Below are 22915 nucleotides of genomic sequence, written 5' to 3'. Positions count from 1 at the left end.
TTCTGGATCTATATATATATATATATATATATATATATATATATATATATATATATATATATATATATATACAGTCATGTGAAAAAATTAGGACACCCTTTGAAAGCATGTGGTTTTTTGTAACATTTTTAATAAATGGTTATTTCATCTCCGTTTCAACAATACAGAGAGATTAAAGTAATCCAACTAAACAAAGAAAACTGAAGAAAAGTCTTTTCAAGATCTTCTGTAAATGTCATTCTACAAAAATGCCTATTCTAACTGAGGAAAAAGATAGGACACCCTCACATGTATTCCCTCTTAAATTGGCTCAGATCTCACACAGGTATATCACACCAGGTGCACATAATTAGTAGATCGTTACTCTGCATGTTGAATGAGGCTTGCCCTATTTAAACCTCAGACATTTAGTTTGGTGTGCTCCTGACTGTTGAAGTGAGAGTGAGCACCATGGTGAGAGCAAAAGAGCTGTCAGAGGACTTCAGAAAAAAGATTGTAGCAGCCTATGAGTCTGGGAAGGGATTTAAAAAGATCTCAAAAGATTTTGAAATCAGCCATTCCACTGTCCGGAAGATAGTCTACAAGTGGAGGGCTTTCAAAACAACTGCCAACATGCCCAGGACTGGTCGCCCCAGCAAGTTCACCCCAAGAGCAGACCGCAAGATGCTAAAAGAGGTATCCAAAAACCCTAAAGTGTCATCTCGAGAACTACAGCAGGCTCTGGCTACTGTTGATGTAGAAGTACATGCCTCTACAATCAGAAAGAGACTGTACAAGTTTAACTTGCATGGGAGGTGTGCAAGGAGGAAACCTTTGCTTTCCAAGAGAAACATCGAGGCCAGACTGACATTTGCCAGCGATAAAGTTGACAAAGACCAGGACTTCTGGAATAATGTTCTTTGGACAGATGAGTCCAAAATTGAATTATTTGGACACAACAGCAGAGGACATGTTTGGCGTAAACCAAACACAGCATTCCAAGAAAAGAACCTCATACCAACTGTGAAGCATGGAGGTGGAAGTGTCATGGTTTGGGGCTGCTTTGCTGCAGCAGGACCTGGTCAGCTCACCATCATAGAATCCACGATGAATTCTACTGTGTATCAGAAGGTGCTTGAAGAGCATGTGAGACCATCAGTTAGAAAATTAAAGCTGAAGCGGAACTGGACCATGCAACATGACAATGACCCAAAACATACTAGTAAATCAACCAAAGATTGGCTGAAAAAGAAGAAATGGAGAGTCCTGGAATGGCCAAGTCAAAGTCCAGATTTGAATCCCATTGAGATGCTGTGGGGTGACTTGAAAAGGGCTGTACGTGCAAGAAACCCCTCAAACATCTCACAGCTGAAAAAGTTCTGCATTGAGGAGTGGGGTAAAATTTCCTCAGACCGATGTCGAAGACTGGTAGATGGCTACAAGAACCGTCTCACTGCAGTTATTTCAGCCAAAGGAGGTAACACTCGCTATTAGGGGCAAGGGTGTCCTATCTTTTTCCTCAGTTAGAATAGGCATTTTTGTAGAATGACATTTACAGAAGATCTTGAAAAGACTTTTCTTCAGTTTTCTTTGTTTAGTCGGATTACTTTAATCTCTCTGTATTGTTGAAACGGAGATGAAATAACCATTTATTAAAAATGTTACAAAAAACCACATGCTTTCAAAGGGTGTCCTAATTTTTTCACAAGACTGTATATATATAAAACAAACACTCCTGGGCAGCACCACCAACCAAACATACAAGGTGGAGTGCCAGCGGCTGAGGCAGTGGTCCTACCGCCTAAACATCCATAAAAAATACGAGTACCGCGGCACTAAAGGTACATGTGCTTTATTCACCAATAAGGCACAACATTTCGGTTCACTCCATGGAACCTTTTTCAAGCAGTATACATACAGTCACCAGGCCCCACCATACTGTACATGTACACATAATGATAATGCACACAGAATAAACACAGTAAGACCAGATTTATCATAGACCGGCAGCCGACCGCTATATAGCATCCGGCAGTCTGTGCACCTTGACTGATATCTACTCCAGGCCCTGGCTGGCTTCGATTTCCGTGTTCTTTTACAGCAGAAAACATCTCTATGACATATCAAATGTTTTACCAAAACCCAGTGACCCTTTAGGAACTTCACTTCCTCATGAAACAAATTGAATACAATATCACAATACACTAATCCCTGACGAGCTGAAATAATTCAACCACTGGGTGGCCACAAATAAACGCATATAAGATGGTCATCTTGTGACACTGTATCGCGAAATCATGTTTTTTTTATTTTGTAAAAAGTTGGTCATCTCACACGACAGAGCTCAGGATATATTAAGCCACGAGGAAAGGAAAGGATGGACGTGTCTTTATTTCTTCATGGGGCTTTCCTGTGAGGCTCCTTCCTAGTCTTCACATAGTATGCCTCCTGTCTCGTATCTTTTTGCTGTTTGCTTTAGCCTTTCATGTTTTATAAATAGTATACATCTCATTTCTTCAGCAGTGAACATTGCTCAATATCTTCAAATATGAAATGTAGTCCCCTAGTGCAGGTCATGTATTGAAAAACATTTAAATGTAACAAAATCAATACTCATGAAAACGTTTGGGCATGATTATTACTCAAGAGTATTCAGTAACCTAAGGACGGTTTGTAGATATATATAGACCCGGAGTTATTATACTTATACATGTTTCTTATTCTGACACATTCGCCTTTTGCATTTGATAGTAACACAATAAAGCCAGAACACCCTGCAAGCTCAAGTATATTACGTACTCCAGCCTTGTTCTCTGTATGAGCTGCATCCCTTTCTTCTGCAAGAAAATAACAAGCATTGCTATTTCTTCTATACTGGTTAATAATGCACAGTATTTAACTCCTTGAGCCCCAGAGGATTTTTTATTTTATTGTTTTCTCCTTGCATTTCTGAAGCCATAACATTTTTGTTTTTCGTTTCACATAGTCGTAGGGTGCTTATTTTTGGTGAGACAAGTTGTAATTTTTAATGGTACAATTTAATATTGCATACAATGTAGTAGAATGCTGAAAAAAAAATCCAAATAAGGTGGAAAAGAAAAAAAAAAGAAATGCAATTCCACTACAGTTTTTTTTTTTTAATGTTGTTCCCTATGCGGTAAAACTGACCTGTGCCCTTCACTCTATTAGTCAGTATGATTACAGTGATATATTTTCTTATGTTTTAATACTGAAAAAAAATTGTGGGAGAGAATTTTTGTGTGATGATCTGTAGTTTTTATTTATACCACTTTTTATTCCATTTTATGTGGGAAGTGAAGTGATGAAAAAATTTTGAATCAGCCATTTTGATTTTTTTTTGTTACAGAGTTCAAGGTAGGGAATAAATACATTTATATTTTATTAGTTTAGGCATTTTGGGATGCTATGATGCTTATGATGTTTATATTTTTTATTTTTAAATACTGGGGAAAGGGGAGGTGATTTTATATTTTTTATTTAAAAAAAATATATATTTCTTTTACTTTCTTAGCACACCTAGGAGGCTAGAATATGCAATCCTCAGATCGCTTTTAGCTTACATTGAAGTGCATTTTCTGTTATCCTATGGTGCCCTGCCTCCTGCAAGCCTTCATTGGAACTACAGCTCTGATTTATTTCTTCAGTGTGACACACAGCTCCCCTGATTGTCGTCTGGGGTAGCCTTTCCTGGCCAGGAAGTGCAGCGCTTCCAGATTTTCAGGCTTCAGATACCATGATCACAAATTGACCATGGCATCTGAAAGGATAATGTCTGTGATCGCCGTTATTGCCAGTTGCAGACATTGGCCCCAGAACTCTGTTTGATACAGGAGAAATTTTGTGGCCATGGTACCCGTTGTGCTCGTGAGTGGGCGCCATATTTAAATAGACAACTTCCTCCGTACATGTATGGCGGCGGTCATCAAAGGGATAATTGTTATCTATAGAAATAGTAAAGTTTGTATTATATAAAGATGCTGAGTGATGTTGCCTAAATGTTCATACCGTAAGTCATCAAAATATCAGATCCAGGTGCTTTATTGTAAGCAATAGTTTGTCAGGTAGTCAGTGGTAACCAAGACTAAACACAAAATGCAATGAAGAAGTTGCCTTGTGTGTAATAGTTTATATAGTGACCTTTACACATGTAAACCTCTGGACTGATCCTAGGGAATTATCTAAAGAAGCTCTCCTTGTACATTTATTTTTAATATAAAACTATGGATACTGAGGCAATAAGACAATAAACACAGAAAATGCACAAAAAATTGTCCAACACTTTCTTTCTTCCCTTGGTCTTATTTTGTCTCATATTACAAATAAAACCGGACAAAATATAAAGAAACCCTCTATGTGCCTCAGTAACTCGGTCATGTCTTCCCTCCCTCTTCTCACTGCCCTGTGTCTGGATGTAGGACAACTAGCTGGAGAAGGAGCCTCCCCTCTCTTGTCTGTAGTAGGATTGGAGAGAAATAAAAAAAGGTTTTTAACTCACAGAGGGGCGCCACTCTTTCCTTAAATAATTATAATATTTGAATGATTATAATATTTAAAATATTTAAAATATCTTAGAAGTATATTTTACCAGAGTCACTATGTCTGACGAGCTGGAAATAGATTGTACAGTAGATTTTAAGCCAATGTCATATAAAACCACATCTGTAAAGTAAAACAAGATTTGTACTCACTTCACCCAGGAGGAGAGAAGGGGGATAAACTCAAGACACCCCCAAACCCTTCCTCCTGCACCTGGTTCGCTTCTAGAATATCAGGAAGAAACGGCAGTCCTTAGGCTGGAACTTCTTGTCAATTCCTTTATTTAAGAATTCAGGGTGGGGTGAGGAGGAGGCCCTCCTCACCCCACCCTGAATTCTTAAATAAAGGAATTATTAAAAATTAAAATCATTTTTCTCATTGTCGGATCCACACTTTGGCGCCCTGCGAGTTAGGTTTCCTGACCTTCATTGTGAGAGCCAGGTGACTAACCCCCTCTTTTTTTCTCTCTCGTGTCCCTGTAGTAGGATAACAGGATCATTATACCCCACCTCCTTTGCTAAGTCCCACCCTCTTGACCAGCCACCAGCCGAAGAGGGGAATGATTAGCAAGAGGTTAACTTATGTGATCTCTGAAAAGATTTCTACAAGATGTCAGGATCCTGAAGAAAATTCTGCAAACTGACAGTGAGGGAAACTTTATCTATTGTTTATTTTTATCATTTAGTTCTATGTATAGTGTTTCTTTATGGCTACACCAGCAGAAGGACCCGGCTTCGCACGGGTATATTGCATCAATTTAATTTAAAGTTTCTGTGTGTCGTTAAAATATATCAACACCATAGCAGTGACATCTACAGCACCCTGCCCCCTTAACAGTGATCTCCACAGCCCCCATCCCTTAACACTGACCCCCACACAGTGCCCCATCCCTTAAAATGGGACCTCCACCGCAGCCCACGCCCTAACCTTTACAGCAGCCTTTCCCTTTAACAGGGAGTTTCACAGCACACCACCCCATTGACAGTGACCTCCACAGGGGCCCGCCTCCTTAACAGTGGCCTTTACAGCAATCTGCCTCTTAACACTGACGTCCATAGCGGACCATCCCCTTAACTGTAAAATCCACAGCAGCCTGCCCCTAGGGTGGTCAGAGGTCCAGTTTTAGGCCGGACAGTCCAGCTTTCAGACTCCCTGTCCTCCGTCTGGTGTAGGGCCTAGATGGACACAGAGATGTCCTTTTGAACAGATCACTCTAAGACAGCAGCACTGTGCTGTCTGAGTGTGAGCTGCAGGAAGAAAGTAACTGTCCCCCCCACCTCTGCAGCTGACAGAAGTTGAATTTTAATTTCATTTTTTTCAATCTCTGTCGGCTGAGTGGGAGGGGCGTGGCCTAACTGGGTTAGGGGCGTGGCATAGCTGGACCTAGAAGTTGATTTTTAACATCATTTTTTCAATCCCTGTCGGCTGAGTGGGAGAGGGCATGGCCTAACCGGATCAGGGGCGTGTCCTTTTGAACAGTTCACTCTAAGACAGCAGTACTGTGCTGTTTGAGTGTGAGCTGCAGGGAGAAAGTCACCCTCCATCTCACCTTTGCAGCTGACAGAAGTTGATTTTTAACTTCATTTTTTCAATCCCTGTTGGCTGAGGAGTGGGAGGAGGTGTGGCCTAACCGTATCAGGGTCGTGGCTTAGCAGGACCTAGAAGTTGATTTTTAACTTAATTTTTTTCAATCCCTGTCGGCTGAGTGGGGGGGCGTGGCCTAACCGGATCGGGGGCATGTCCTTTTGAACAGTTCACTCTAAGACAACAGTACTGTGCTGTCTGAGTGTGTGATACAGGGAGAAAGTCACCGTCACTCCCACCTCTGCAGCTGACAGAAGTTAAAATTTAAATTAATTCTTTCAATCCCTGTTGGCTGCGGAGTGGGAGGGGGCGTGGCCTAACTGGATTGGGGGCATGGTCCTGCAAGCTACTATTGGCTGATAAGGGACATGTGACCGTGTGTATGGCAGTTGGGATATGAAGAGAAAGACCTGCAGGCTTCTATTGGCTAATGTAGGTCATGTGATGTGCCATATTTGCATTTTTTTGGGAGAGAGAGCTGTGACCCCCACAATATTTCTTTCCAAGTAGCAAGGGATGTGTATACCAGGTTTTGTTGAAATCGATGGTTGTGTTTTTGAGGGATCGTGGAACATACACACATACATACATCCTTTATATATATATATATATATATATATATATATATATATATTCAGTTATGCATGGCTTATTTCCAACGCAGAACTCTGCAACTAAATTACAGTATAATACCCCATCTACATGGAGCAGAAACATTTCTGGGCATGCTGCAGATTTTCAAACTATCTTTAGTTAAGAAGATAGAAACTGAGTCATTTGACATAGACAAGTTTATCTATTGAAATGTTTTTGGATTTTAGGTAACTATGCAAAACCAGGATGCTAATGGCTTCATTTATTAACACTAATGCATGCAAAAGAGATTATGGTGGCACCAATCTTCCCTGGGCTGCCACTCTGCGCCATGGATAGCAGTTCAGAGATATGCTTTGCAGTAGCCACATGGACCATAGTAAACTGGTGTCTGGAGATGACTCATCGACTTCTAAGGAAGTGTGTTCTAGATATGCTCTGTGATCTATGCTGAAGTCATTGTGCAGGGAGGGGAGGAAGAAAGCCACGGATAGCAGTTCAGCGATATGCTTTGCAGTAGCCACATGGGCCATAGTAAACTGGTGTCTGGAGATGACTCATCGACTTCTAAGGAAGTGTGTTCTAGATATGCTCTGTGATCTATGCTGAAGTCATTGTGCAGGGAGGGGAGGAGGAAAGCCACGGATAGCAGTTCAGAAATATGCTTTGCAGTAGCCACATGGGCCATAGTAAACTGGTGTCTGGAGATGACTCATTGACTTCTAAGGAAGTGTGTTCTAGATATGCTCTGTGATCTGTGCTGAAGTCATTGTGCAGGGAGGGGAGGAGGAAAGCTGTGACTAACCCCAGCTGTGAATATTGGATCCAGTGTTTTTTACCCAAGTTTAAAACCTTATCAAGTAAAAAAAATAATATATATATTAAACATATTCTTTTTTATGAAGGGACCCAAATGGTAACAGATTTCACTGTATGACATCTGTGAGATGGATCCATTTAATGAACACATCCCGGCCTATATGTTAAACCTTGAGATGTAAATGTGATATGAGCAGAACATAACATAAAAACTTGATTAAATCAGTAGGTAATTTTTTGAACATACTGTATATTCCCTTTGAATCCCTTGATGGGAATTTGATGGGAAACTTACATTTCTTATAGGACTTGTAGCCAATGTAAATGATTAGTGTATTAATGCAACATCTCTGGTAATGTGGACTTATATAGATATAATATTTAGCAGTTTTGTACATATGACCTGGCTTGTTTAAAATCTGCACTTCCTAATGGGCTCCCATTGATAATGATCTGGAGAGTAGTGAGCATCAATCCCCAGAAGTGCTCATTTATAATATATGACCAATGTCATTAAAACAGGAAACTTGGCTTCTTATCCATAGCATTCTTTGATTTTACATCCATATCCACATGCATAATAGGGATGCGTACTATACCGCCTTTAGTCATAAATTAGAACAATTATTAGGTCCCGAGAATTGGAGAAGACATTTAAAGATGAAATACAAAAACTCGAGGGGGCACGACTCCAAGTGAGATATATCATATATGTTGCATCTTGTATTTGTGCACCTGCAATAAATTACACATCACCTCTTTGAAAACCTGTGGAGTGCTGCCTCAACTTTCTATTTTTGGATTTAAAAATCAGTTCTTCATGTACAACATTAGTGGCTCTGTCCTTTTTAAATTTTCCATTTGCTTGAAAGCCGTAGAGTTGCTTTGTGTGGGATGCTTAATTTCTATTGGATATTTTGACCTTGCACGCAAGCTAGCTTTGCACGTAATAAATGCCAGAAAGATTATTATTTTCTGACCTTTTACCATAGTAGTTCTCTGTTTATAATTGGACATTGATCTGTATGAATACGTGGTGGCCTTTTTATAGAAGACATTTCACACTTTAGCTATCCTTTTTTTAAATTAGGTAGCAGCTTATTCTATACTACGCAAATGAAAGCTCCAAAGAATGTCCTCATCGGAATGGAACGGAGAACATTATAGCTTTTACCATGCCACTGAAAATAAATAAACCACTTAATCATGATTTTCCTACAGCATAGCGGAAAGAGTGCTGTTTGACCATAATCATGTGTAGTGCCACTCAGTGGGAAATTAAACATTTTAAAAGCATCTGATAGCCTCATTACAGGGAGTTTAGGACAATTTTTAGTACATTTGGCCACTTCAGAATGCATTAAATGCCCCCATCATTCTACACTTGGTTCACAACCCATCGTTTTTACATTACCAGGATTTCCGCCTCTGCAGAGACAGGATCATATCAGTTAAATGGTATGCCAAATAAAACTGAGCCACTGGCTCTTTTCTTGTAAGAAACAGTAATTTTTCTGGCGGACTCTAGCTGTCATCCTCCTTGGCTCACCTTTTAGTCTTCGATTCAAGGACAAACATAGAAACAATAGACTATAAGAAAGAGCAATTCAGACTCATTATTTGAATTGATGTCATGTTTTATGTACAAACAACACAAGTAATATAAATGCTTATAACAAATCCATTCAAGAATAAGGTGGAAAAAACATTTATTCCACAATATATTATATGTGTTTATTACTATATTTAGTCTATCTGCAGCATACAATGATGGAGATTTTATGCTATTATATATACTATACGCTGTATTTCTTAAGCAAACAAAATCACTTTCTTTGCTTCATATGATATTCTTTTGCACTATATTATGTGAAGATTTACTACATTTCACATGACATTTGAATAACATATTTTGTTTCATGTAACTTCAGGTATATCATGGTATATTTATGTTGTATGTATAATAGTCTCCATTGAAAAGAAATAAGTAAGAAGTAAGGCTGTTAAAATGTCCTTGGGTTTGACAGTTCTGTGCTAAACTATTTAGAAAATTGAGGAATATGTTACTACTACAAATTAACCCGTACAGTACCAGCGCTGCCTACTGTGTTTAAAATACCAGCACAGTAGTACTACCGATCAGCGCACCAGGTTGGTGCAATAGCTGCAACCGCCCGATCAGCTGCAGGGGTCCGGCAGTCACTGATTGCTGGACCCCTGCTGTATGTGCCAGCATTTTTCACTGATGCCGGCGCCTTAACCCTAGATGTGCTGTGGTCAGCGCTGACCGCAGCACGCACAATGTCTGTGAAGGGTCTCAGTGTAATACACTTACAGCAAATGCATTACAATACAGATGTATTGTAATGCATTCTACAGGGGATTAGACCTCCAAAACTTGAAGTCAAAGAGAGGGACAAAAAAAAGTAAAAAAAAAAGTAAGAAAAGAAAGTTTTACATAATAAAAAATTAAGTTTGAAGTTAAAAAAAAGCATCCTTTTCACAAAATTAATTTAAAAACAATTGTAAAAAATAGGGAAAAAAAGAAAAGTATACATATTAGGTATTACCGTATCCGTATCTATAAAAATATCAGGTGAACGCCATAAAAAAAACCAAAAAGAAACGGTGCCAAAACAGCCTATTTCTGGTGACTTTGCCTTACAAAAAGTGTAATACCAAGTGATAAAAAAAGCTTATGTTTCCCAAATTAGTACCAATCAAAGCGTCATCTCATCCCGCAAAAAACGGGCCCCTAACTAAGGCAATCGCCCAAAAGATTAAAAAAATATGACTCTCAGAAAATGGCAACACAAAAAACAAGATTTTATTCTGTTCAAAAAGGCTTTCACTATGTAAAACTTAACAAAAATAAAAATAAGACACACATTGGGTATTGCCGTGTCCGTAACAACATGCTCTATAAAAATATCATATGAGATGCCCCCTGAGGTGAATAGTGTAAAAAAAAGTCACCTTGCCTCACAAAAAGTGTAGCACCAAGAGATTTGTCTTATGTACCGCAAAATGGTACCAATCAAACCGTCATCTGACACCGCAAAAAATGAGCCCCCAGCTAAGATAATTGGCCAAAAAAAAAATATATATATATGGCTCTCAGAAAATGGCAACACAAAAACAAGATTTTATTCTGTTCAATAAGGCTTTCACTGTGTAAAACTTAACAGAAAAATACACACATTGGGTATCGCCGCGTTTGTAACAACCTGCTCTATAAAAATATTACAGTGTTTCCAAATTCCGTAAAACGCTTGGGGGTCAAAGTGCTTAGTACCCCCTTAATATATTCTATTAATAAGGGGTGTAGTTTCCAAAATGGGGTCATTTTTTGAGGGTTTCCACTTAAAAGGTACGTCATGATCTCTTCAAACAGAAAATGGTTCCTAAAAACCATTCTAGCAAAATCTGCCTCCAAAATCCATATGGAGCTCCTTTCCTTCTGACCACGGCCAAGTGCCCATAGAGCAGTTTACCACCACATATGGGGTATTTCTGTAAACTGCAGAATTATAGTAATGTATATTGAGGTTTATTTTGCTGTTAACCCTTGCTGTGTTGCAAGAAAAAATTGATTAACATAAAAAAATTGACCAAAAAAATTTACATTTGAAATTTCACCTCCATTTTCCTTTAATTCTTGTGAAACACCTCAAGGGTTAAAAGGAACCTGCCATAAGCTTTATGCTGTCCATACTAATGGCAGCATAAAGTATAGACATTTGAGTTGATTTCAGTGGTCTGTCATTTAAAAGTAAGTTGTTGCCGAGAACCAACATCACAATCATTGCAGACTGGGCCTGGAAAAGAGTCCCGGCCACCTGAGAAGAGTCCTGGTTACTCATAAATTCCTGCTCTTCCCGCCCACCTGCTGATGACTGACAGGCTTCTACCTAGTTTTCTCCCTTTCTCTCTAGGAGAGAACTGCCAGTCAGTGCAGGAGATTAGAAATAACCATGACTCTTCTCAAGTAGATTTGAGTCTTTTCAAGGCCTGTGTTGCAATGGTTATGATGCTGGTTCTCGGCAACCACTTACTTTTAGCTCATGAGTAACACAGTGCTGAAATTGGCATTTCTGTCACTATTTTTTGCTGCATAAAGTTGATGACAGGTTTCCTTTAACAAAGTTTGTAACGTTTTTAACTCAAATCAGTTTTGAATAATTTGAGGGGTGTACTTTCTAAAATGGGGTCATTAATGAGTTCATTCCATTACAAAAGCCCCTCAAAATCACTTTATAACTGAATTGGTGCTTAAAAAAATGGTTTTGAAACTTTTGTTGAAAATTTAAAAAATTTCTTCTAAAATTCTAAGCCTTCTAACGTCCTAAAGAAAACAAAATGATGCCAAAATAAAGCATACATATGGAGAATGTTCATTGATTACTATTTTATGAGGTATTCTATCAGTCTTGAAAGTAGAGAAATTTCAAATGTAGAAAATTGTAATTTTTTTCAAATTTTTGGAAAATTTTGGATTCTTTTATAAATAAAGGTGAAATATATCGATTCAAATTTACCACTGTCATGAAGTACAATGTGTCACGAGAACACAATCTAAGAACGGCTTGGATAAGTAAAAGCGTTCCGAAATTATTAGCACATACTGTGACGCATGTCAGATTTGCAAAAATCGGCCTGGGATTTAACATGAAAAGTGGCTCGGTAGTGGTAAATGCCAAATATACAGTTCCTCAGCATTACCCTACGTTAATATAGGGCAATATTTATGCGCCATTCCTGGACCCAAAAAGAGCAGAAGAATAAAGGCTCATGCACACAGACACAGAGCCTGTATGGCAGTGTATGGAGGCCATTTTGCTCCTAGTAGAAAACAGCACAACCTTCATCCACCGCTTTACATGCTCCTTCAGGTGTTATACTCTATGTAAGGCTACATTCACACTGGCGTTTTGGTTTCTGTTTGTGAGATCCGTTTCACGGCTCTCACAAGCGGTCCAAAACAGATCAGTTTTGCCCTAATGCATTCTGAATGGATAACTTTATAGAGTTTGTGTCCGTTCCACCTCCATTTCGCTCTGGAGGCGGACACTAAAACGCTGCTTGCAGATGCGGAGGCAAACTGACACAATATGGCACGATAGAAAACGGATCCGTCCCCTATTGACTTTCAATGGTGTTCAAGACTGATCAGTTTTGGCTATGTTACAGATAATACAAACGGATCCGTTCTGAACGAAATGCATACGGTTGTATGATCTGAACGGAAGCGTTTGTGCAGATCCATGACAGAGCCGCACCAAATGCGAGTTTGAAAGTAGCCTAAGAAGCCATTCTCCCTTTAAACATTACTTCTAGTAGACAAGGGCCTCTTGAATCACATTACAGATGGTATAATGAGAATGGCGTTACATAGACCAGGTATACATGGTAACAATGCACACTACCTGCCTGTCCACAGCTCTGAAGCCATTACACAGTGCTGCCACCATGTATGACTAGAGCATAATAAGTATAGCTGGCAGTACATGGACATCTCACTAAGCACCGGAGTGACTGGCTGTGAACTTACAGTTCTGGATCCTCTGTGGAAGATTGTGATCCACACAGCTTGTCCTCCATGTAAGGACAGGGGCATGCATGGATTGCAGATAAGGTGACCAGTGTGGTACTGCCATATGGCTGCTAAATATGTCACATGGGTGTACAGAAATCCTTACTACCACAGGTGTCAGCACCTGTATGATTTCTTTAGGAGCTGAGGCGCACCTCACAATTTGAGAACTGCTGTAGTAGTGAATGCCTCCGTACCTAAGGAGTTAAATGGATCATTACACAGATTTATTTCTGTCAGTTACATACGAGATCCATCATAAAAAACTAAAAAGCTCAATATGCATCTTTATGAAATTGGGGGCATATCGAAGTATAGGAGAGGCCTGATGTACCTCTAGGGAAGCACTAATATGGTTCTTTACCAAATAGACCAGAAGCCTCCTGCATATGGCCAAAGAAAACCATAATACACTATTGGGCATGGGCCCTAAGAAAGGTTTCAGTACGTGATGGAAGTGGCAAATGGTAATGAAAATACTTCCTGATCTCTCATCGACGTAGCTTGTTTGTTACAGTGTGTCAGTTTGGACTTACTGTTGTCAGTAGTGTTGAGTGAATCGAAGCATCCAAAGTGGAATTCGATCAGAAATTTTGGAAAAATTAGATTTGCAACAAATCTGAATTTCCTTGCGCTTCGAGTTAACTAATCTTTATTTTTTTCTTAAAATGGCGGCTACATGTGTTACAAAGTGAAAGTAAGAAGCCCGGGAATGCAAGTTCACCGATAATGCCGCACAGACAGCCAATAAGCAGCTAGCCAGCCCCTGTGATGTCACAGCCCTTTAAAAGCCTTATCCTAGGCTGTCTCCGCCATTTCACTGTGAGGTGAGCATAGGGAGAGACATGACAAGTGTTAGGGACAGATTTGCTAAAAGCTTTTAATTGTGGAATATTGGATAGGGACAGTGTAGGGACAGTGTAGGGACAGTGTAGGGAGAGTTTTACACACTTTAGGGAGAGCATCGGGAGACTGCAGAAGCTGAAGGGATCCATAGGAGACAACACAGTTTGCATCAATCCTTGTGTGAACAGTGTCCACCTGGTTTAATGGATAAGCAATATTATTAGGCCTTGATTCTCTAATTGGAGTGAATAACCTGTCTAATACTACTGTTATTGTGGTGTCACAGTAACTGTTTCACTACCAGAAAGGACTAGCTATGCATGTTGCTGCAATGGACAGTGATGTACACTGATATACACTCTCCCTGCACACCGGGATATAGCGAGTTTAACGTGCTTCGTGACAAATTAATTCAGAACGAAGGACATTTCTTAAAGAAATTCGATGAAGCGTCCAAATCTGTTTTTTGAAAACTTCGCTCATCTCTAGTTGTAAGCAACAACCGTCAGCAGCAGAAATCATTTCACTATTAGTGTTGAGCACGAATATTTGAATAGCAATTTTTTTAGCGAATATCGCCATTTCGAAAATTCGCGAATATTTAAAATATAGTGCTATATACAGTATTCGTTATATCGAATATTCAGCATTTTTTTTCAGTCTGAACACATGATTTCTCTCTGCTTCTTGCTTGTGGGTCAATGAGAAGGAAGCAATGTCAAGTTCACAACAATACTTAGTGCACCAATCAGTAATCTGTAGTCAGACCTGCTAAAATGTGAACGAAAAAATATTCTAATCACTGCCGATTAGCGCAATCGCGAATATATTGGAGCACTTGACTCTATCTGCATATAAAGCTATTGTAATGTTCTGCCGTGCCAACCATTTTCTCCAGTCTCAGGAGAAACTCATGAAACTTCTAGCAGCTTGAAAAATGTAGCCAAAGTGACCCACGCCTGTATTCCACGTTACGAATTCGCATTACGCGATTTTTACATTGCTGATTTATCGCATTCAATAAAATAATCTCAAATTCGCGAAATTCGCAAATAAATGACGAATATTCTACAAAATATTAGTGAAATTTCACGAATTCAAATATAGCCCCTGACGCTCATCACTATTCACTATGTGATCAGCACTTCATGTAAACAAGAATATATCAGTACAAAGACAAGCAGAGTTCTTGAAAATGATGAGGAGCTGAAAAACCATTATGTCCCTATAGTAAAAAGCTTATTTTAAGTGGTTCTCCGGGCTTTTACTAAAAATCCGATCCACTGGCTGGGTACATAATGATCTGATGCTCTTAGCATTAATTAATGTTAGTAGTATCAGCTACTTATGCATCTGGCGGGCAGCCGCAGGTGCCCTCCTGAATTCAAGCCCTCCGGACTGTAATACTGTTACAGCAGTGTTTTTTGTGCTGCACTGTTGTATTGCTGGCCCCGCCTACTTCTCTTGCCCCACCTTCTTTCAGTTTAGACCTGCCTACAACATGGGACTATTTTTTAGTTTTTTTTTTCCCAGGGCCACTTTAAAGGGGTTGTCTCACTTCAGCAAGTGGCACTTATCATGTAGATCAGGGATGCTCAACCTGCGGCCCTACAGCTGTTGCAAAACTACAACTCCCAGCATGCCAGGACAGTCTACAGCTATCAGTCTACAACAGGGCATTGTGGGAGTTGTAGTTTTACAACAGCTGGAGGGCTGCAGGTTGAGCATCCCTGATGTAGAGAAAGTTACTATAAGCCGCTATTGTGATTGTCCATATTGCTTCCTTGGATGACTGGATTCATTTTTCCATCACATTATACACTGCTCATTTCCATGGTTACGACCACCCTGCAATCCATCAGCGGTGGCCGTGCTTGCACACTATAGGAAAAAGCACTGACCTCTCTGGTGGCCGGGACCGTGGTAGCGCACATAGGCGGGTACTTTTTCCTATAGTGTGCAAGCCCAGTCACCACTGATGGATTGCAGGGTGGTCGTAACCATGGAAACGAGCAGTGTATAATGTGATGGAAAAATGAATCCAGCCAGCAAAGGAGGCAATATGGATAATAACAATACATTAGTAAGTGGCTTGTATTAACTTTCTCTACATAATAAATGCTGTTTGCTGAAGTGAGACAACCCCTTTAAGTTCCCAGTCCGCCCCTGGGCATAGTGGACGGCGCAGTACTGCTGAAAGGATCTTTCTTCCACAGGTTACAAGACAGAGGGATTTTAGTAAAAGCCTGGCAAACCCCTTTAAATGTAAGTCATTAGAACCCACCTCACGTTTTATACGTATGTAGCACTCCATATCATGTCCTGTATGTCTAGAACAATATACCGAGCACTTGTTCCACTTCTGAGGAACCCTATTTTAATGTATTTGTACATAGGGCATAATATTAATAGCAAATAATAGGGGACCTGCTGACTTAATACAACTTTAGAAGAGAAAATGTTTTCATATTTTTTGCGTTACATAAGAACAGTTTCATAATAGTTGATCATTCTATTCATTATTGTCAGTTTACTTAGCGGGAATTTGAACTTTATGGCAGAATTTTAATGAAGCTTGGATCTTATTAGACCAATTTATCTGAGAACAATGCAAGCGAATGACAGGTACGTAAACAAAGCGCTTTTTGCAAATCCCAGAGGCCTAGCCATCTTGTGTGCCTCACTTCAGATGATATCCTGCATCTCAAGGAAACGACCTTAGTGCCCTCTCTTTCATTACCATTTAAAAGTAGTATCTGACACAGCCAGTGTTTGCTTCGGATAACGTCGCCGGCACAAATGCACCTTGACTTATTGAATAGCAGTCTTTCCTCTGCTTTTATTAGCACATTAAAGAACAAAAACCTTCTGATGCTAAACAAGTGCACCTTACTGGATTTCTCAGCCTAAACAAAGAACAGTCAATAAAAGCTGTGTTAAAAATTAGATTGACTTATACTAAACCTTTTAAATGATACCCCAGTGCTCCCAATTATTGGCTGCCTCTGTTCAGCCAATAAAATGAGTAACACTTACAAAAAAAGGATGAACCAAGCTCTATTCTTTCAAACTTATTTCCAGTGGGATTGTGCGAATGCTACATAAACTGTTTTCATGTTCACTCAATAGATAGAATTAAATGAGGTTTCTCACTGGAGTAAAGGTCACGAGAGAAAGGACAGCGTAGAAATCTTATATGGAATTGCCTGCCATTATCAGGCGGGTCATGGGGTTAGCTGTGCCTTCATTTGAAACTTTTACAATGTAGCATTTTTGTTTTGAAAATTTTCAAATATTTAGATATGAAAGGTTACGTTAAAACGGAATGCCCTTTCCGTCAGGAATGCTGCTCTAGACAAAAAGACGAAAGGAAAAAAAAAATGATTTTCCAATTTACAGCTGCCTCTATGTGTAAGGAGTGATAGATTTTATGGGGAAATTGTGTCGTTTTCCTGATGTGACAAGAAATCTCACGATGAGATGCTCAGCGCTGATGAGTCATCAATTATAGTTAAACTTAGTTGTGCTTGATGTATCAGCTCCTCGAACTGCATAGCATGACAAGATAACACCTCATGCAAGATATTGATGACTTGGATTAAGAATTTATGCAGAATCTCTGTGGAAGCGAGTGTCACGCTTATGGTTCACTGTCTTACAGGGAATTAAGCGATTTGCATTTTGTAAAACATTATCCGGCAGAGAAATTTACTGCAACAAATGTTTCAGACGAGCCACAAATATAAGTTATCAGGTTGTGTAATTAATAATAATTGGCTGCACGTAGCCTTCGAGCTTCCTGTTTGATGAAACATAATCTGGAAATTAACCCCTTTTTATAGAAAACAATTAAAAAAATTTGGCTTTCGCTTTTTCCTCCTCGCCCTTCAAGGGTCATTACTTTTTTACTTGTCAGTTCACAGGGTCAGACTGGGGTTTCTTGGGCCCATCAGAGGAGGTTATACTTGGGGCTCAAACCCCTTATCATCAATAAAGTCTAATATACTTTGATTCAAAATAGTGGTGAGCGAATCTGGTTCGTCCTGATGGGAACGAATCTGATTTGTTCATCTACATCACTTATATTCATTATTATCCCTATCTCCGTAGATGAATTAAAATGTATTACCTCTGATGTGACTCTTTCAAGATGGTTTAGTCTTGTCCAAGCGCCATTACTATGGGTAGTGGCGTAAAGAATCCAAACACGGGTTCTGATTCATTCTGAAATACATTTATGCATGCACCACTACTCACAGGGGCGCATGAAGTCTTTTGTTAATGGCGGCCATTTTGAAAGAGCCTCATCTGAGTCAGTACATTAACTGTGTAATTTACATGTTACATTCTTGCACAAGGCAGTATGATTACCGTACAGAACCTTCTCTGTGCGGGTCTGTATGTAGTGGTACAGCCAACACCTGCCACGAATGGAGCAGACTCAGCTCCCTGGTCCACCATTATGATGTACATGCATATGAAGTAACAGGAAAGGGTTAAAGAGTTATAATATACCATCTATTGAGTGTGACCATCTAATGATTATGGGGTCCTCAAAACTCTCTCAATATCAGATGTTAGAGGAGAGCATTCTTATCCTGCAATGCTATGTTATACTCCAATCTCTCTGACGTGTGTTCCTGCCAACCTATAGACAGTAGAAAAGGAGGCCAGCGGAAGGTGAGGGGACATGGAGGAGGATCAGACAACACATAAGATGTGTCTATAGTCAAGAAGGAACATTAGTCTGTATAGGAGCATTATATGCAAAATGGCAGGGTAGACTTTATGCAACTATGCTTCACTTTTTATTTTATTTTTACCCTTTGAATGGAGTAGAAGGCTTTTAGGAGTGGGGTGGATTACAGTGATGAAAATTTACAACAGTATAATCTCAATCTCTTGCTTTATGTAATTACTAATAATTGCATAATGAACGTATTAAGACTAGGGCTACGCAGCAGCTTCGTGCATGCAGCATTAAAACCAATATGCTATGTACTAATATGATTTTTTATTTTTTTTTTATACTGGAATTTTGATGACTTATGGTAAACTGAAAGGGTTGAGCTTTACAAAATCAGGGGTGAACAATGAACATATTCATTTTTTGTGGAAATTCAATTCACTTCAAATCCGGAAATGTGGAACGTAAGCATGGAGTGGAACCCTACGGAAGCACTACGGAGTGCTTATGTGGGGTTCCGTTCCGTACTTCTGTTCCGCAAAAAGATAGAACTTAGTATATAAGGCCCAAAAAAGACATTTGTCCATCCAGTTCGGCCTGTTATCCTGCAAGTTGATCCAGGGGAAGGCAAAACAAAAAACTGTGAGGTAGAAGCCAATTTTCCCCACTTAAGCGACTCTATTCAGGCAATCAGAATAACTCCCTGGATCAACGACCCCTCTCTAGTAGCTATAGCCTGTAATATTATTACACTCCAGAAATACATCCAGGCCTCTCTTGAATTCCTTTATTGTACTCACCATTACCACCTCCTCAGGCAGAGAGTCCCATAGTCTCACTGCTCTTACCGTAAAGAATCCTCTTCTATGTTTGTGTACAAACCTTCTTTCCCCGAGGCGCAGATGATGTCCCTTTATCACATTCACAGTCCTGGGGATAAATAGATGATGGGAGAGATCTCTTGCTCTATCTTTTTGCGGAACGGGCGGATCGCAGACCCATTTAAGTTGAATGGGTCTGGATCAGTCCCGGGGGCCGCACGAATGTTCTCCGTGCATTGGGGACTGCAAATTGCGGTCCCCAATGCACAGAACACATATTTTCGTGTGCAGGAGGCCTTAGGCTGTTTAACACCTGCTGATTTTTCGGCAGATGATCGCTAGCGAGTGTTCAAATGAACGCTTGTTAGCGATCATCTTGCAGTGCACTACTGCTGCCGATTGCCCGATGATCGTTCATTCTGGTAGCAGATTGTGCTAATTAGCATCTGCCACCGGCAAACCACTTGACAGCATGGGGACGAGCGATTGCATAGCGATCCCTCCTCCACATGCTGCAGAGGATATTGCTGCATGTAATAGCAGAGGTCTCCTCCGCCAGCGAGTAGGTGATTGCCGTAAAGGAACGCTTCCCTCCCGACAATAGCTTGCTCAAGTGGCTTAAGTGCTAAGTGGCCATTCAGATTTTATCTATGCCCTATGCCACTGCTGGAACTGGTCAGGGTCAATTCATAGCTATATGCCACAGCTTTTTTTTTTTTCGTAAGAAATATTCCTGTATATATTTTACGCTACCTTACCATGAAACAATGTGGACACTTTTTGAGTGTTTTTATACAGATGTAGCAGGGGTAACACACACACTCTAAACTCAAATTTCTTAACTCATCGCGTTATCTTGAAACAAAAGCCATTGATAAGCAATTGCTTAACGCATTTCATTTAGATAACATGTCTCATAAGGAATGTGTGTTAACCCTGCTACATCGTACACCTTGGAGAGAACGGGTTGGGGTAATGGGGAAAATAACAGTGTGTTCCTTTGAGCTTGTTACAAAATCATTATTAGTTTCAGATGAAGCTCAAACAAGTGAAATAATCATCCCTTCTATCTAATCTGTACTTGCTTCATTTGATTGCTATTTTTGCCTAACTTTTATCAAGGTTTTTGTTTTTAGGATAAGTCGGCTGTACTGGAGAAAATGCATTTTATGTTGTGTACGTATACATTTATGAAATAGAATGATTGTGCTTGAATGGGTTTTATTCTTGTGCACCATGCCTAAAATATCCAGAAAATGGATTGTGAAACATCCTCTTTGCCCAGTCTTTCATTCTTAATAAATAGGAAGAGGTGATCTGGACGGGAATGCAATTTGCAGTAACAGAATAAGGACTCATCTGTAACTGTTATGGAAAAAAGATTAAATTAAGATATCTCATATACTATGCACACTTGATGAGACTGCTAGTCTTAAAAAAATGTTATACTTTTCAGTATAACTTAAAATTTAGCCTTAAATATCGGAAAGTATATTGTTTCATAAAACTGGCATGCCATAGCGACATGTCATATGCTTTGATCAATGGAAGTGTAGGTGCCAAGACCCATCTGATCTCTGAAATAACAGGGCTGAAGTGCATAACCAGGCTGAGCCGAGTAGTGTGCAGGCTGATAGAAAGTCTATGGGGGAGATTTATCCAGTGTTTTACGCCATTCTTTGAAATCTCCTGCGCTGCTAGACGATCTGTCTAATTTATGACAACTTTTTTACAATTAGTCACTGACTACTAATCACCACTGCTTGCATTTGCCTACATATACTGTGTGGTTTTAAGACATCACTTTTATTTCCACTATTAACCCTTTGAGCCCCAGAGGTTTTTTCGTTAAGGAGCCGGCACCATCTTCGACGACCCGACATGTGACGTACTGTTACTACGTCACATGTCGGGAAGGGGTTAAAATCAATTGGAAGTGATGTAAAGCTTTGTAGCAGAAGACACACAGAATCCTCTTTTCACTTCTATGGGAGTTACAAGAACAGCCAAGTACGAGTGCATGCTGGGAGCTGTAGTTTCACAGCAACTGGGGTGCTGAAGGTTGCTGATCTCTGCTATAGAGTTTTAGGTACCACTTTGTGTGATTTGGAACTAATTATTAATGCTAATTAATATTTTCATCTAATAATAGTGATCCTGAAACAAAGTCTCTCGTAAGGCCCCTTTCACACGGGCGAGTATTCCGCGCGGGTGCAATGCGTGATGTGAACGCATTGCACCCGAACTGAATCCTGACCCATTCATTTCTATGGGGCTGTGCACACGAGCGGTGATTTTCACGCATCACTCGTGCGTTGCGTGAAAATTGCAGCATGCTCCTCTTTGTGCGTTTTTCACGTAACGCAGGCCCCATAGAAATGAATGGGGTTGCGTGAAAATTGCAAGCATCCGCAAGCAAGTGCGGATACGGTGCGATTTTCACGCATGGTTGCTCGGAGACGATCGGTATGGAGACCCGATCATTAATATTTTCCCTTATAACATGGTTATAATGGGAAATAATAGCATTCTGAATACAGAATGCATAGTACAATAGCGCTGGAGGGGTTAAAAAAATAATAATAATAATTTAACTCACCTTAATCCACTTGATCGCGGAGCCCGGCTTCTCTTCTGTCTTCTTCTTTGCTGTGTGCAGGAAAAGGACTTGTGGTGACATCACTCCGGTCATCACATGATCCATCACAATGGTAAAAGATCATGTGACGGACCATGTGATGACCGGAGTGACGTCACCACAGGTCCTTTTCCTGCACACAGCAAAGAAGAAGACAGAAGAGAAGCCGGGCTGCGTGATCAAGTGGATTAAAGTGAGTTAAATTATTATTATTTATTTTTTTAACCCCTCCAGCGCTATTGTACTATGCATTCCGTATTCAGAATGCTATTATTTTCCCTTATAACCATGTTATAAGGGAAAATAATACAATCTACAGAACACTGATCCCATTTTTCTCACGCGAGTGCAAAACGCATTACAATGTTTTGCACTCGCGCGGAAAAATTGCGCATGTTCCTGCAACGCACCGGCACCTTTTCCCACAACGCCCGTGTGAAAGAGGCCTTAGACATTCCTCCAGACAATATCCACCCTGTTTTTCTACAGGACCTGAAGTCACCATACCAGCCAATTGTTCCTTGCAAACACTGAGGTCCATAGAGCTTTTTTCATGAAATGAAAGGATCACTTATAAACTGCATTGCCTCTGTCTGTTTTAATATTTTATATCTATTACTTTATGTATTTATTACTGTAGTGATTATGTATTAAACTCTGTTTCGACAGCATTCCTGTATGAACATATCAACATTGAACTCTTTTGATATTCATTGGTTGTGCATATTATATTTATAACAATGTATTTTCCTGTGCACATTGTCACACATGACTATACCCTGTCTTTGTGCTGCAAG

The 22915-nt window shown here is 39.8% G+C and overlaps 1 protein-coding gene across 4 annotated transcripts in view; it reads left to right on the top strand.

The window, feature by feature from the left end:
• PCDH17 (protocadherin 17) overlaps positions 1-22915 on the top strand; it is a 208350-nt gene that overhangs the window by 72247 nt on the left and 113188 nt on the right. The window lies entirely within an intron of this gene.

The sequence above is a fragment of the Bufo bufo genome, chromosome 3, assembly GCF_905171765.1.
Source record: "Bufo bufo chromosome 3, aBufBuf1.1, whole genome shotgun sequence".
NCBI classification, from domain to species: Eukaryota; Metazoa; Chordata; class Amphibia; order Anura; family Bufonidae; genus Bufo; species Bufo bufo.
This window is presented reverse-complemented; position numbering and strand designations above follow the sequence as displayed.